Source organism: Hylobates moloch, unplaced genomic scaffold (genome assembly GCF_009828535.3).
Source record: "Hylobates moloch isolate HMO894 unplaced genomic scaffold, HMol_V3 SCAFFOLD_1, whole genome shotgun sequence".
NCBI lineage: Eukaryota > Metazoa > Chordata > Mammalia > Primates > Hylobatidae > Hylobates > Hylobates moloch.
Window position 1 is genome coordinate 31,610,004 of NW_026652276.1, and position 17,218 is coordinate 31,627,221.

Sequence of the window (17,218 nt, forward strand, 5' to 3'; positions counted from 1 at the left end):
TCAGTATTGCAAAGTGACTTAAACCAATTTGACCTTCACAATTGTCTGGTCATTTTGGTAAATATCAGTAGCCTCTACCAATAAAAGAGAAGTTAAGAATCATATCTCCTTGTAACCTGGCTATCAGGTTCGCACATTATCTAAGAAAGCAAATCTCAGACTAGAGTCTCACTTATACAAATATCAAGGGGCCAGCAATCACAAAAGCAGGCATGCAGCCTGTTCTGGGAGCTTTGTGAAGTCCATCTCACTGTCCTTTGGGCACTCAGACAACCACCTTAGGAAAAAAAAAAAGTGTCCTGAGGCAGATGTAATGATGCTGTCACAGCAGGATCAACTTTCTGGTCAGGAAAGGCAATGGAATTTCCTGTTAAGTTGTGGAGACCAGGAACAAATGGGTCCTAGAAATAGAGCACCTTTCAAAGGGTGTTAGGTTATTGGTTTCTTAATATTTTAAAATTTCTTTCTAGCAGTACCCGTTCTCTATTTCTAGCCAGTCTACATGTCTTTAACATCACTCAAGTTATCATTGAAAGAATATCTCTAACTTCCCTCATGCAAGCTAATGAATTCTAGCGTAAGTTCAGAGAGCAACATTTAAAGTACTTACTGCCTCTGGGGTATCAGTTCCTGAACAGGGATTTTCAAATGCTAAAGAACCATTGAGGTAATGAGTATTTCTGCTCCTAGGATATATATATTAAAATAACTTATGCATATATATCATACTCTCTATGTATTTAAAGAATGTAAGAACTTTAAATTGCAAGCAATGTAGTACTTGATGTGTGTTTTGCGTTATGTGGCTTGGACTATTGAGAGAGTGGTAGGAGTAAGTCTCCAAACTCTCTCCTCCTCCACCTCCATTCCCAGGAACAGAAGCTAAGATATAAGCCTTGGGAAAAATAAAGTCATCGGGGACATATATATGAACCTATGTATTTTTCTAGGTCATAAATATTTAGTGGAAAGGCCCTAGGGCAGACACTGTCTTGTAGAACTCTGTTCCTCTGCAATCTCCCTTACATAGTGTTTTTTCTATTGCCCTTCTCTTTCTCCCTTGCAGCTAGGCAGTGTGGTAACTGAGGCCTGGAAGTATCTCTCATCTTTTTTTTTTTTTTTTTTTTGAGTTGGAGTTTCCCTCTTATTGCCCAGGCTGGAGTGCAATGGTGTGATCTCAGCTCACCGCAACCTCCACCTCCCAGTTTCAAGCAATTCTCCTGCCTCAGCCTCCCGAGTAGCTGGGATTACAGGCATGCACCACCACGCCCGGCTAATTTTGTGTTTTTAGTAGAGACAGGGTTTCTCCATGTTGAGGCTGGTCTCGAACTCCTGACTATCTCTCATCTTTTAGATGTCAGACAAGACCTGAATACAACCAAAAAAAGGGAAACTGGGGTTCGGGCCAGTTCTGTTTGGAAAATTAAGGGATCTTGATCTCTCTGTCTTTCTCACACTTACCTCCTTCTCTAGTAATTAAGTGAGCTCCAAAGCCTCATAAGGACCTTGGCAAAAGGGAAATAGAAATAGGCCTTTTTCACTACTTCACATCCAGACATAAGATAAAAGAGTAGAAAGAGTTATCAAGACTCACAGTGATCTGACAAAGTAAGATGAGAAACCAGGAGGGATTTAGGGTCCAATCTCCAGAAAGTCATAAGGATGCAAATACCTGGAGCATCCTCAGGATTCTAGCAAGTGCAACCCTACAGTGGCTGTCAAGATCCCACTTTGCACCCATGGCATAATGCCACATACACCTTAGGCACTCATCCCTGTCAATGATGAATAGTTCTTGCCATTTAAAGTCTGTCTGAGCAAGAGTTATGACAAAGAAGAGAGAAAAAAAATGGATACACCAATAAAACTCAAACTTGTCATGGCAAGTATAAAATGTTAAACATTCTGTAATCATATCACAACTGCATTTGTTAAAATGCCAGCTCCCAGAATATATGTCACTGAGTGAGATCAGGCAGCTAGTAGCCTCCAAACTAAAGTGTATTTAAAAGATAAAACACATTATTATTGAGCCATCTAGATTTCTAGCAGAAAAGTATTCTCAATTCCAGATGTCATATTGTTATGAGCATTCCTCAACCTTGTTTTCCTGGGCTGTTCCCTTTAGTCATTTCAATCTGAGCTGCTTAGGAGAAAAAATCATTGTGCATATTATCTCTGAGAACAGAGAACAAATAGACTCAGGAAAGAGAGCTCAGAAATAATTCAGCTGGTTATTATTTTAATACTATAGCTGGAGCTTTGCCCCTCTTTTCCCTTTGAATCTCTCCCACAAACAACAAGATGTATTTTAGAACTAATTACACAAATACCAGCTTAAACCTCATTGTATTCTACAACAGCCTTCAATTATGATACTGTATTTGGAAGAGAGCTTTGTACTGCCTCAAAAGCACCAACTGGAAAGAGAATGTGCATGTCTAAAGAATTTCATGCTATGCATTAAATATTAATGCTGTCAAAGAGACCTTCAGAACTTTACAAACATTTGTCACTAAAAGTAGTTATTAAAAGCATTTTTTAGGCATTTTGAAAATGTTTAAATGATTGGAGGTGAATATTCTTACTACAAGTTACCTATATTTAGCAATATTTTACTGAATAAATATAAATGGATATATGTACTTCAATTACAGAAAACACACCGCAACTGTCGGATACAGAATCATTATGAAAATAAGAAAACACTAAGAATTCTAATCAGAAAACTGTAAATAAGGGAAGTAACAAAGATGAATTGAGGCATTGTTGCCGAGTGGCATTTTCTTAGTGGAGGAGACCCAAGGACAGTTTAGCCTTACTCTAATGGGAACTCCTGCACTGTTATTTATTAAGCACTGTAGTCAGGTCTATTCTAGTTCTGACACTCACAAACAAGTTTGACAGCAGTTTTTCCCATATCCCGGAAGCACTTGAGGCATTTTCAAAATATATGAATGACCCTTACTATTTGGATATCTGAAAAGGCAGGACTGTAGTCAACTATATGTGGATTGAGAAATTCCGCAATAAAATGTTCATCCCAGAGCCACATTTTTAATGTCTCCTGCTCCCAATTTTTCACCAAAATTATCTAACCAATGTTATAGGAAAATTCCTATGTCTCTGAGGGAGTTGCAAGTCCCATGAAAAACATGACATTTTGAGTGAATTCTACAGGAAATATGACAAGAAAAAATCAGAAAAAAGCCAAAACCTATAATTACTTATTGGCAGAGACGAACCTAACCGAACAAAAAAAAAAATGACTTCCCCACCATTGGTACTAAATTCCCTTCAATTAGAAGATGAGATGGCGATGAGAAGGGGATGCAGCAATAACTGTGAGAAGAACCCCAATCTTACCTGAGCCTCCAGATGGATGCAGGAATTCATATAGAATAGGAAGGGGTGTCCATGAACTTCCCACAACTCACATACAAAGCTTTGATGGTTATGAAGCATTGGCAGAAATCTTGTCTTGAAATTTTCATTCAACAATGTGGGTTATACAAATCAGAAGAACTTTGAAGGTGAAGATATGAAATATAAAATAAATTTTAGAATTATGCAAATGATTATTGTTGATGTTTAGAAATGTTTTTTGAAGATGCATAAAAATAATAATATTGATATAAAATTTTAGATTACGTCAATGAATTCTGGAAAATGAGAGGGAGAAGGTAATGTGTACATAAGTATTCAGTTTTCTCAGGGGGAAGCCAGTAGAAGCTACTTAATTGTTGAAGTTAATACTAAAATATATTGTACATATCTTTAAAGTTATCCAACAATGGGGGCAAAACATCTAAGTAACTCAAAAAAAAATGAAGAAAATATAATGGACTCTCAAAGATTGGTTTGTATACATTTGATTCGTTCTTTCATTAAATTATAGTGAGATGAAATACACAAAGTTGTTACTAGTGACAGTAATCTCCCCTCTTTAATGGGATTTTATTAGGAAACAATACTACCAGGAAGCAACAGAAGGTCGGCTTCTGGAATATTTTACAATCATGTCACTTAGCATAGACATGTTGTGTGAATATTAATATAGCCTGATATCAGGTTGTTCACAGCAGTGACCTTCAAGCATGCTAAGTATTCTCTGCAAGCTTGAATTTAGAGAAAGAGATCTAACAGCCAAGAGTCTAATTTCTTCTTTATGATAGAAAAATGAGGGAACTGAAGGGAATAAAGAGGTGCTTGGTCTTTTCTATGGATCATTCATTTAATACTAAGTATATTGTTAATTTAACCATAGCTATCAAAATACTTGAACATAATATTTCTTCATAATGGAATCATTGGGAAAATCATTATTGTATGTTTTATAGTTTTCAGTGTAGAGATCTTTCATCTCCTTGGTTACATTTAAGTTTTTTTGTAGATATTAATTCCTGCTTTTTCATACAGTTCGCTGTTAGTGTATAGAAATGCTACTGATTCTTGTATGTTGATTTTGTATTCTGCCACTTTACTATATTTGTTTATTAGTTCTAATAGTTTTTTTGGTGGAGTCCTTAGGGTTTTCTATATATAAGAGTATATGGTCTGCAAACAGGAACAATTTAGCTTTCTCCTTTCCAATTTGAATGTGTTTTATTTTGTTGTCTTCACTAACTGCTCTGGCTAGGACCTCCAGTAATATATTGAAGTGGCAAGAGTGGGCACTCTTGTCTTGTTCCGAATCTTAGAGGAAAAGTTTTCAACTTTTCCCCATTAAGTATGACGTTGCTTGTGGGTTTAACATATATAGCCGTTATTTGGTTTAGGTATGTTCCTTTTATATCTAATTGGTTGAGAGTTTTTCTCATGAAAAATGGTGAATATTGTCAAATGCCTTTTCTGCATTTATTAAAATAGTCACATGGTTTTTATCCTTCATTCTGTTGATGTGATGCCTCACATTTATTGATTTATGTGTGTTGAAGTATTCTTACACTCCTGGGATAAATTCCACTTTGATCATGGTGAATGATCTTTCTAATGTGCTGTTGAATTCAGTTTGCCTGTATTTTGTTGAGGATTTTAGCATTTTTATTCACTGGGGTATTGACCTGGAGTTTTCCTTTTTTGTAGTTTCTTTTCTGGCTTTGGTATCAGTATAATGCTGACTTTATATAGTAAGTTCAGAAGTATTCCCTTCTCTTCAATTTTTTAAGCATTTAAGAAGACTTTGTATTAGTTCTTCCTTAAATATTCGGTAGAATTCAGTAGTGAAACCAGTCAGGTCCTAGACTTTTCTTTAATGGAAGACTTGCTACTGATTCAATCTTCTTACCATTTTTAGTCTATTAAAATTTTGTATTTCTTCATTATTTAGTATTGGTAGGCTGAATCCATCAATAAATTTATTTATTCTGGGTTATCCATTTTGTTGGCATATAATTTTTCATAATAGTCTCATAATCCTTTGTATTTCTGTTGTGTCAGTTGTAGTGTCTCCTTTATTTCCAATTTTATTTTTCTCTCTTAGCCTAGCTAAAAGTCTGTCAATTTTATCTTCAAAAAACCAACTTAGTTTTATTTATATTGTCTATTGATTTTCCCAGCTCTCATTTATTTCTGCTCTGATCTTTATTATTTGCTTCCTTCTGCTAACTTGTTTTTGTTTTCCTAGCTCCTTGAGGTGCAGTGTTAGGTTGTTTGAGATCTCTTTATTTTGATGATTTATGGTTATAAACTTCTCTTTTACAACTGATTTTGCTATATGTTGTACTTTTACTTTCTTTCCTTTTTTTTTTTTATTAATTATTTTTAGAGACAGGGTCTGACTCTGTTGCCCAGGCTAGAGTGTGGTGGCACTATCATAGCTCACTGTAACCTCTCCCCTGATTCAAGAAATCTTCCCAACTCAGCTTCCCAAGTAGCTAGTACTACAGGTGTTATCATTTTGCCTAATTTTTATTTTTATTTTTTGATAGAGATAGGGTCTCTTTACATTGCTGTATTTGTCTGTTTTCATGCTGCTGATAAAGACATACCCAAGACTGAGTAATTTAAAAAAGAAAGAGATTTAATGGACTTACAGTTCCACGTGGCTGGGGAGGCCTCACAATCATGGTGGAAGGTGAAAGGCACGTCTCACATGGCAGCAGACAAAAGAGACAACTTGTACAGGGACACTCCCGTTTATAAAGTCATAAGATCTCAAGAGACTTATTCACTATCATGAGAACAGCAAGGGAAAGACTTGCCCCCATGATTCAATTACCTCCCACCAGGCCTCTCCCACAACATGTGGAAATTCAAGATGAGATTTGGGTGGGGACACAGCCAAACCATATCATTCCACCCTGGCCCCTCCCAAATCTCATGTCCTCACGTTTCAAAACCAACCACACCTTCCCAACAGTCCCCCAAAGTCTTAACTCATTTCAGCATTAACTCAAAAGTCCACAGCCCAAAGTCTCATCCATGACAAGGTAAGTCCCTTTCACCTATGAGAATGTAAAATCAAAAGCAAGTTAGTTACTTCTTAGATACAATGGGGGTACAGTGGGTAAATACAGCCATTCCAAATAGGAGAAATTGGCTAAACAAAGGGGCCACAGGCCCCATGCAAGTCCAAAATCCAATAGGGCAGTTAAATCTTAAAACTCCAAAATGATCTCTTTTGACTCCATGTCTCATATCCAGGTGGGTTCCCATGATCTTGGGCAGCTCCATCCCTGTGGCTTTGCAGCCAGGGTACAGCCTTCTTCCTGGCTGGTTTCCTGGGCTGGCATTGAGTGTCTGTGGCTTTTCCAGGTGCACTGTGCAAGCTGTAGGTAGATCTACTATTCTGGGGTCTGGAAGACAGTGGCCTTCTTCTTACAGCTCCACTAGGCAGTGCCCCAGTAGGGACTCTGTGTGGGGGCTTTGACCCTACATTTCCCTTCTGTACTGCCCTAGCAGAGGTTCTCCATGAGAGCCCCGCCCCTGCAGCAAACTTCTGCGTGGACATCCAGGTGTTTCCATACATCCTCTGAAATCTAGGCAGACATTCCCAAACCCCAATTCTTGACTTCTGTGAACCTGCAGGCTTAACACCATGTGAAAGATGCCAAGGCTTGGGGCTTGCACCCTCTGAAGTTACAGCCTGAGCTGTACCTTGGTCCTTTTTAGTCACTGTTGAAGCAGCTGGGACACAGGGCACCAAAAAGTCTCTAGACTGCACACAGCACGGGGACCCTGGGCCTGGTCCATGAAACCATTTTTCCCTCCTAGGCCTGTGATGGGAGGGGCTACCATGAAGACCTCCGACATGCCCTGGAGACATTTTCCCCATTGTCTTGGGTATCAACATTCTGCTCCGTGTTACTTATGCAAATTTCTGCAACTGGCTTGAATTTCTCCTCAGAAAATGGATTTTATTTTCTATTGCATTGTCAGGCTGCAAATTTTCCAAACTTTTATGTTCTGCTTTCCTTATATAACTGAATGCCTTTAACAGGACCAAGTCACCACTTGAATGTTTTGCTGCTTAGAAATTTCTTCCACCAGATATCCTAAATCACCTCTCTCAAGTTCGAAGTTCCACAAATCTCTAGGACACGGGCAAAATGCCGCCAGTCTCTTTGCTAAAACATAACAAGAGTTACCTTTGCTCCAGTTCCCAACAAATTCCTCATTTCTACCTGAGACTACCTCAGCCTGGACCTTATTGTCCATATTGCTGTCTGCATTTTGAGCAAAGCCATTCAACAAGTCTCTAGGAACTTCCAAACTTTTCCACATTTTCCTGTCTCCTTCTGAGCCCTCCAGACTCTTCCAACCCCTGCCTGTTACCCAGTTCCAAAGTTGCTTTCACATTTTCTGGTATCTACAGCAGTGCCCCATTCTACTGGTAACCAGTTCACTGCTTGAGCCCATTTTCATGCTGCAGATAAAGATTGGGCAATTTGCAAAATAAAGAGATTTAACAGACTTACAGTTCCATGTGGCTGGGAAGGTCTAACAAACTTGGTGGAAGGTGAAAGGCACATCTCATATGTCAGCAGACAAGAGAAGAGAGCTTGAGCAGGGAAACTCCCATTTATAAGACCATCAGATCTGTGAGACTTATTCACTATCATGAGAACAGCATGAGAAAGACTTGCCCCCATGATTTAGTTACCTCCCACCAGGTCCCTCCCACAACACATGGGAATTCAAATGAGATTTGGGTGTGGACACAGCCAAATCATATAAATAGTCTAGACTGGTCTTGAACTCCTGTCTTCAAGTAATCCTTCTGTTTTGAGCTCCCAAAGGCCACTTTCATTTGTCTCAAAAAGTATTTTAATGTCCCTTTTAATTTCTTTATTGATCCATTGTTTGTTCAGGAACATGTTGTTTAATTTCAATGTAGACGTAAATTTTTGAAAGTTCCTCTTGTAACTGATTTCTAGTTTTATACCACTGTGGTCAGAAAATAAACTTTATATTATTTTAATCTTAAATTTTTTAAGACTTGGTTTTTGTCCTAACATATGATCAATCCTGGAGAAGGTTCTATGTACAGTTAAGGAGAACATGTATTCTGCAACCGTTTAATAAGACGTTTTGCATAAGTCTGTTAGGTCCATTTGATCTAGAGTGATCTAGAATACATCCAATATTCTCTTACTGATTTTTTGTCTAAATGATCTGTCCTTTGCTGAAAGTGGGGTATTGATGGCCCCTACTATTACTGTAATGCGATCTATCTCTCCATTCATATCTATTAATATTTGTGTTGTATATTTAGATGTTCTGATGTTGGGTGCATATATTTTTATAATTATTATATCCTACTATTCAATCATTCTCTATCATTATATAATGACCTTGTCTGTTTTTACAGTTTTTGACTTAAAGTCTATTTTATCTAAGTATAGCTACTCCTCCTCTCTTTTGGTCTCCATTTCAGTGGAATATCTTTTCCTATCCCTTTGCTTTCAATCTATGTGTGTTCTTACAAGTGAAGTGAGTCTCTTTTAGGCAGCATATAATTGAGTCTTTATTTATTGATTTATTCAGCCACCTTATGTCTTTTGATTAAAGACTCTAATCCATTGCAGTCAGTGTAATTTTTGGTAGGTAAGAACTTACTATTTTCATTTTGTTAATTGTTTTCTAGTTGTTTTGTAGATCTTTTTTTTTTCTTGCTCTCTTGTTGTCTTCCTTTGTAGCTAAGTGATTTTCTCTACCAGTATGTATTGGTTCCTTGTTTTTTATTTTTTGAGTGTCAACTATAGAGTTTTGCTTTTTAGTTACCATGATACTTACAAAGAAAAAAATCTTCTGGTTATAAAGGGTTGTTTCAAGCCGACAGCACCTTAACTTTGAAACTAGAAAGACCTCTATATTTTTACTCCACTCTCTGCCTCACATTTTGAATTATTGATGTCACAATTTACACCTTTTTATAGTGCATATCCCCTAACATAGTATCATAGCTATTTTTAATAGTTTTATTTTTTAACCTGTATGTTAAAGATATAAGTAATTTACACAACACCATTAAAGTATTAGAATGAATGACTGTGTTCTTAATTTTATATGAGTTTTTTTACTTTTAGATGTTTTCATACTACTAATTACCATTTTTTTTCAGATTGAAGAATTCCCTTTACCATTTCTTCCCCACCCCACCCCTACCCCAAGACAGGCCCTCAATCTGTTGCCCAGGCTGTAGTAGCAGTGGCATGATCACTGGGCTCAAGTGATCCTTTCACCTTAGCCTCCCAAGTAGCTGGGACTACAGGCACACACCACCATGCCTGGCTAATTGTGTGTGTGTGTGTGTGTGTGTGTGTGTAGCAGTGGGGTTTTGTCATGTTTCTCAGGCTAGTCTTGAACTCCTGGGCTCAAGTGATCTATCTCTCTTGCTCTCCTAAAGTAGAATTACAGGCGTGACTCATCATGCCTGGCCAAGCATTTCTTATAAGAAAGGTCTGGTGTTGATAAACTCTCTCAGCTTTTGTTTGTTGAGGAAAGCCTTTTATCTCTTCTTCATTTCTGACGGGCAGATTTGCTGGGAATAGTATTCTTGGTTGCCAGTTTTCATTGTTTAGCACTTTAAATATATCATCCTACTCTCTCCTAGCCTAGAAGGTTTCTGCTGATATGTCTGCTGCTAAGGTGTATTGGACCTCTCTTGTATGTGATTTGTTTCTTTTTATTTGCTGCTATCAGAATCCTTTCTTTGTTTTGATTTTTGATGGTTTGATCATTATGTGTATTGGAATAGTCTTATTTGGATTAAATCTGTTTGGAGAACTTTGACTTTCTTGTGCCTGGATAGTTTCTTCTCTAGCTTTGGAGTTTTCTGTTACTATTTCTTTAAATAAGCTTCTCCCCTTCTATCTTTCTCTTCTTCTTCTTAAATTCCTATAACTTGAACATTCATTCTTTTGATATAAATCCTTTATGTTTTCTTCCATTTCTTTTTTGTCCTCTGACTGTATATTTTCAGATAACCTGTCATCAAATTCAGACTTTTTCTCCTACTTAATTCTGCTGTCAATTCTGTCTATTGCATTTTTTATTTTATTTTCACCTCCAAGATTTCTGCTTCAATTTTTTATTATTCAGTCTATTAATTTTATCATTCTGATATCTTGTTTTCCTCATTTTGTTGAATTGTTTCTCTTTATTGAAATTTGCTGAGCTTCCTTAAAACGATTATTTTGAATCCTTTGTCAGTCATTTGATACATCTTTATTTCTTTAGGGTTGGTCATTGGTGCTGTATTTTGTCCATTTGGTGATACTGTTTTTCCCTGGGTGTTTTTGATCCTTGTGGTTGTATGTCAATGTCTGGGCATTTGAAGAAGTAGATACTTATTTCAGTCTTCATAGACTGGCTCTGCCTGGGAAATCCCTGTGACAGGCACAGTGCTCAAATGTGCCAGAAGCCCAGGGAAGCTGTGACAAGCATGATACTGCTCAAAACTCAGGGCTCACTGTGGCAGGAGAAGCAATGAGACAGGTCAGGAGCCTGGGGCCAGCTGTGGCTGGCATGGTGCTACCAGAAGCCCTAAGTAGATGTGATCAGAGTGGCACTGGTATATGCCAGAAGCCAACGCTGCTGAGGGTTGCCTGTCATTGAGAGGTATCCAGAGCCTGGGGCCCCTGATGTCGGCCTGGCAATGGTGTGGGCCAGATATTGAGTTCACCATGCAAGTCTTATGCCTGAAGCTGTACAGTCCCACTTGTCAAGGCAGGCTCAGAGGGCTCAGTCATAAGTTACCAGCTCAAGTATGAGGCCGGAATATCCACCCAGTTCTTTGTTTTACTGTGATAGATCTCATGTTGGGATCTAAGGCAAAGTTCTATAATCACTTCCCTCTCTTTATCCGAAGTGGACAGTATCTCTTTCTGTGCCGTGCTGCCTGGGATTGGGGAAGGGGTGCTGTGGGTAATGTAAAACTATTCTTCCTATCCTCCTCAGTGCATCTTTTTCTCATTTTTTTATTATTGTGTTACAGCTAGGTACTGTTATCTCTCAGTTGGTTTCCTTAGTTCTCATGCAAATATTTTTGTGAGTAAATAGTTTTTCATATTGATGTTTCTGTGAGGGGATGATTGCTGGAGAGTCCATTCCCACCATCTTGTTTTGACCCTTATAGTTCTACTTTTAAGGTTAAAAAAAGTATGTCCTTCCCATGTCTTTCTTCTTTTCTGTTTTTGAGTCCTAAAGAAACAGTAACCTCATATCATGATATTTGGTCTCATACAAAAGCCCAAAATAAGTCAACCAGAAATATTCCCTAAGTTTGTATTTTTTTTCTGTTCCTATTATTCTGACATACTTAGGAACTTTTTGGGTCTGATCCTTTTCTATGTTAGTTTAAAAAATTTCTCAGATACTGCACATAATGAGTCAGGTAGAAATCAGTCAAGTTCAGTATTGATTTAGCAGAAGGGTAAGAGAAGCAGGCACTTCAATATTTTCCTACCTCCCTTGGGAAGATTAAGAAGAACTTAATTAACCTGAAGTGGTGTAAATATCCTGAGATGAAGCCCCTTTTAACATGTGCACTACTGAATAGAATTGATGTAAGGAAGATAACCACCGTCTCAAAATGAAAGTACATCTTCTATGAACAAGTTTACAACTGTTCAGGGAAGAAGGCAGAGACATAAGAATGAGGGAGTTGGGAATAGAACATGCTTTCTGAGCTGGTAAGGAAATTAAAAATAGCCCAGAACTATCATTCATCAAATGTTTTTTTTTTTTTTTTTCAATTCTTAAGATATTGCTGAGAAAGTAAAAAAGGAAGCATATGTCATCTGGTAATGTCCTTGAATGTTCAGTGTTGAATTTTATTTTGGGAACCTCTTGATGTTGGGACAGCTGTGAAGAAAGGGCCTCCCTCTCCTAGCTTCCTGGAAGAGTACCAAATGATAGCCATATTCAAACCAGAACTGAGATGAGGAGAAATCTGTATTTCTGTTTAGGATTAGGGAGAATCAACATTATAAAGATATACGTTCCTTTCTACAAATGCCAGGGAAATAAACAGAATAGAGCTATGGAGTTCTCAACATTTTTATTTCAGAAGTTTTATAGAATTGCTAAGTAATTTTATTTCCCACAAGCATGATTCTTTCAGTAAGTATTTCTCTTATTCAGTATTTTTTTCTTTTATTTATGTATTTATTGATTCAATGAATGTATATTAAACATTCAGTATTGCCAAAGCACTGCTAAGTGCTCATCACTGTACAATTTCACAGATGCTTAACACTCAGGGACGCTGTTATTAGGTTTCTGTTTTTATTCACACAAAAGGAAGGAATGGACATTACTTCTCCTCCCTTGCATTCTGGCTGCTAGCTCTTGTTTCTCTCTGCATTGGGCCTTGCTCTCAAGAGCACTGATCTTTAGTTAGTTCTCTTTAATCTGCATGAAGTGATTCAAAAGTAGTTAGCACTATACATGAAGTAGGAGTAAGCTGTGAATGATATTTTGAGGCTCTCTCATACAGGAAAAAAATTTAATTAATTTTTTATTATGAAGAAAATTCTAAAGTACTTATAGAAATTTAATCTGGGCTAGGTGTGGTGGCTCACGCCTGTAATCCCACCACTTTGGGAAGCAGAGGCAGGTGGATCACCTAAGATCAGGAGTTCGAGACCAGCCTGGCCAACATGGTGAAACCTATCTCTACTAAAAATACAAATATTAGCCAGGTGCGGTAACATGTGGCTGTAATCCCAGCTACTCGGGATTCTCAGCAGGAGAATCACCTGAACCCAGGAGGCGGAGGTTGCAGTGAGCCAAGTTCATGCCACTGCACTCCAGCCTGGGCAACAGGAGTGAAATTCTGTCAAAAAAAAAAAAAAAAAAAAAAAAAAAAACACAGAAAAAGAAATTTAATCTGCAAACATCTAAGCACTTGTGTTGTGGTAAAAGTACAGCAACTAACTACGTCATATACAGGAGAAAAGCTAGCCACCCCTGGTATGTCCCTTCCTCCAGCTCTTCCTCCCTTCACTTTGCAATGCTAAAAGGCAAATAGAGCAGAAGTGTTTCAAATTATTGTTGAATATTTATATTTTAAATATGCTGCCAGACATGGTGGCTTACGCCTGTCATCCCAACACTTTGAGAGGCCAGAGGTGGGCAGATCACTTGAGGCCAGAAGGTCGAGACTAGCCTGGCCAACATGGCAAAACCCTATCTCTACGAAAAACACAAAAATTAGCTGGGTGTGGTGGCACATACCTGTAATCCCAGCTACTTGGGAAGCTGAGGCATAAGAATCACTGGAATTGAGGAGGCAGAGGTTGCAGTGAGTCAAGATTGTGCCACTGCACTTCAGCCTGGGCAACAGATCAAGACTCTATCTCCAAAAATAAGTAAACAAATAAATAAATAAAGATTATCGAGAATATGTGGGAGGAGCAGTTTAGAAATTTTAAAAGGTTAATTCTATCTTTTGTGAACCTATATTTATTTCTAAGGAGCTTTATTTTTAAGACCTCAATTATTATACCTAAATCAAGCATTATAGCCAAACAGTATTTTATGCCAAAGATTACTTAATGTAACCAACTCCTTTTTACAGAAGAAAGTGAGGGAGGACTACATGCAACTTTTCACAAAGTGATCACATGAATAGAGTGAATACAATGCTGGAAGCAGTGGAAGTCCATATAAAAAATTACAGAAACTCCAGTAAAATAAGACTGCATAAAATGCTATTTGCACATACACTGAGTGTTGTTATACCTCTATCCCAATTGCCTGCACTTTATTTGGATTTTTAAATTTTTAAATATGCTATAAAGTATAAGTATACCTACCATTTAACAAAAGAACTAAAACATTACAAATATATTTAAACCTGTCTATCTACCCATCCCAGATCCTATTTACTCTCATTCCCGCTTATAAAGAAAATTTCTATCTTGAACTTTAGATTTATCATTTTCATTTTTTGTACTTTTATTCTGTCCATTGAGACCCTAAACAATATTGTTTTGCATATTTTAAGCTACACAAATAGAATTACATGCTATATATCCTTCTATAACTTGCTTTTCATCTTTCACAATGTGTGTGAGACTCATCTACATTGATACCTGTACTGTTATTCATTTTGTTTCCTATAGAGTATTTAAATTCATGAATTATATCAAATTACATAATTTGTAATAGTTTTTGTTATCCATTTGTGTTTTTACCTTGTATACTTTTGAAATTTTTCACCATAACAATGCTTCAATGCATAGTTTTTTGTGTTTGAGTATCCCTAATGTATATACTCAGGACTGGAATTAATGGGCCACAGGATATATACAATTTCAACTCCACTAGATATTGTCAAATTGATCTACTTCCACAAGCACTAGATGACAGAGTTCCTAATTTTAATTTTCTGGCAGTGCTCTAGAAATTCTTTTTAGCAAAACAGCCATAAATCACTTAAATAATAATCATACTGAATAACTTTCCTATGATATAAAATGTTTATTTATGCTTTATTGCTAAAGTTGGATCTTAGAGTTTTTGAGCCTTTTAAGGAATGACAACTTAGATAGGTATTATTGGACTGTGGATATTTTGAAAATTCCAAAAGTACTTTACAAATGAGTGGAATATAAATTTAATAACAGTAATGGTATCCATAGGAATCCCCTTATAGAATAGTTTAGTGATAGATTATGACTAAGGCGAGCAGGTAGAAGATCAAATCAAAAATACCCATTCTGCATATTAGGCATTAAAGCTAATGATAGGAAAAAATCACACCAAATGCAAATACATTTTTTTAAACCAGAAAAGAATAAAGGGATAAAGCTATCCATGAGTGAAAAGGAAAGAATTGTCTGATTTATGTTTGGTGAATTTCAAATCCAATAAGCATCTACCCAGACTATGAAAGGTAAAAGTTAATAGCATGTTTAATTATTTGCTATTAAAATTAATGTTCCTTTCTGAAGGCTGAAAATTGTTTATTTAAGTCCCAGCACAAAGCCAAAGCTCAGTTTCATGAGGCAAAAAGATCAATCCCTTTCTTTATTCCTTCATTCTCTCATTCAAAAAAATTACATTTGCAGAGAAACTTCTATGTATTTGGTATTTATGCTAGGTACAGTGATAAGCCCAAGGAGATCTCCATGCATGCAGAAACTGATATTGACAAGTACAAATTATATTGTTTTCTTGCATGCAGATCTCTAATACGTTATCTCTATGTTGTCAGGGGTCTCTTTATTTGAGCTTTGATGTTGCTATTAACTGACTGACTGATAGAAACAGAATGAAAAGCTCCAGAAATCAAAGGACACAACCATGTAGGGATTTGTGGAAGGCATCCACCAAAATGCCTCTGGGCATTCATACCCTTCTGTAGTTTCCTCCCACATTGACTAGGATGGACATGCATAACAAATGATATATCCAGAAGCAAATGTGTGTTGACTCCTGAAGCAAGGTCAAAAAACGACTTTGTAGCTTCAGGATGCTATCTTAGACAACCTGCTCTGGAGGAACCCAACTGCCATTTTGTGAAGACGCTTAAGCAGCCATATGAAGAGACCCATATGGCAAGGAACTGAGCCCTCCTGTCAATATCCAACCCCTACTTTCTAGTCAACTGAGTGGACCACCTGGAAAGCGGGTCCTCCAGCCCCAGTCAAGTCTGCAGATGAGTGCAGGCCTAGCTGATATCTTGATTACAATTTCGTAAGAGTCTCTCAGCAAGAAAAACCCATGTAAGCTGGTCCTGAATTCCTGATACATAGAAACTGTGTAAGACAAAAAAATGTTTATTATTGTTTTAGGCTGCTAAGATGTGAGGTAATTCACTATGCAGCAATAGATAACTGAAACAGGATTGGAAAGTCAAAATAAGAACAACTCTCTTTCTCCCTTTCTCTAAAGCTATAATGAATGCTTCTCTTTACTTTTTCTATATAAGGAATTATAACAGTTTGGTGTGGTATCTCATGCTATAATTCCAGTTACTTAGGAAGCTAAGGTGGGAGGATCACTTTAGGAAAGGAGTTTGAGACCAGCCTGGGCTTCATGGCAAGACCCCATCTCTAATAAAATAAAAATTTTAAAATTAGCTGGGTGTGGTGGCATGCAATTAAGATTTCAGCTACTTGAGAGGCTGAGGCTGGAGAATTGCTTGTGCCCAGGAATTTGCAGTTGCAATAAGCTATGATTACACCACAGCCCAAATGACAGAGCAAGACCCTATCTCTAAAAAATTATATTACACGTAAAGATATAATAACCCATTGTGTGCAGGTATTTGATCATTTTGCCCAAATTTTAGCTAAATCACCTCATGCCTTTATGCAGGTCACTAAATTGCCTTCAAAATTCACCTATCAATGGGATAATTATAAAGTGATAACACCAAGATATTATAGTATTATACTTTTAATAAAATGTTTAAAGTCTATAAAGTTGAAAACAAATAACAGTTTAAATGTACTATATAGTTTACTACAGAAAACTTGAAACGCATAAGAAGAGAAGACTTCTCTGGTGACAAAATCTGAAAATGCTTTTGACTGAAAATATCTAGTATTATATCGTGTGTACATCTCAAGTTGAAATGGAATAGAAGTTTGAGGCTGTTATGAGCTATGACTGCAGCACTGCACTCCAGTCTGAGCAACAAAGAAACACTCTGTCTCTAGAATAAAAAGAATAAAAAAGAATTATAATGGTCTCCTAGAAGGGAAAGCATCTAAGTATCTATGTCACTTACCTAAAAATAAACTTAATATAGTATCTTAGT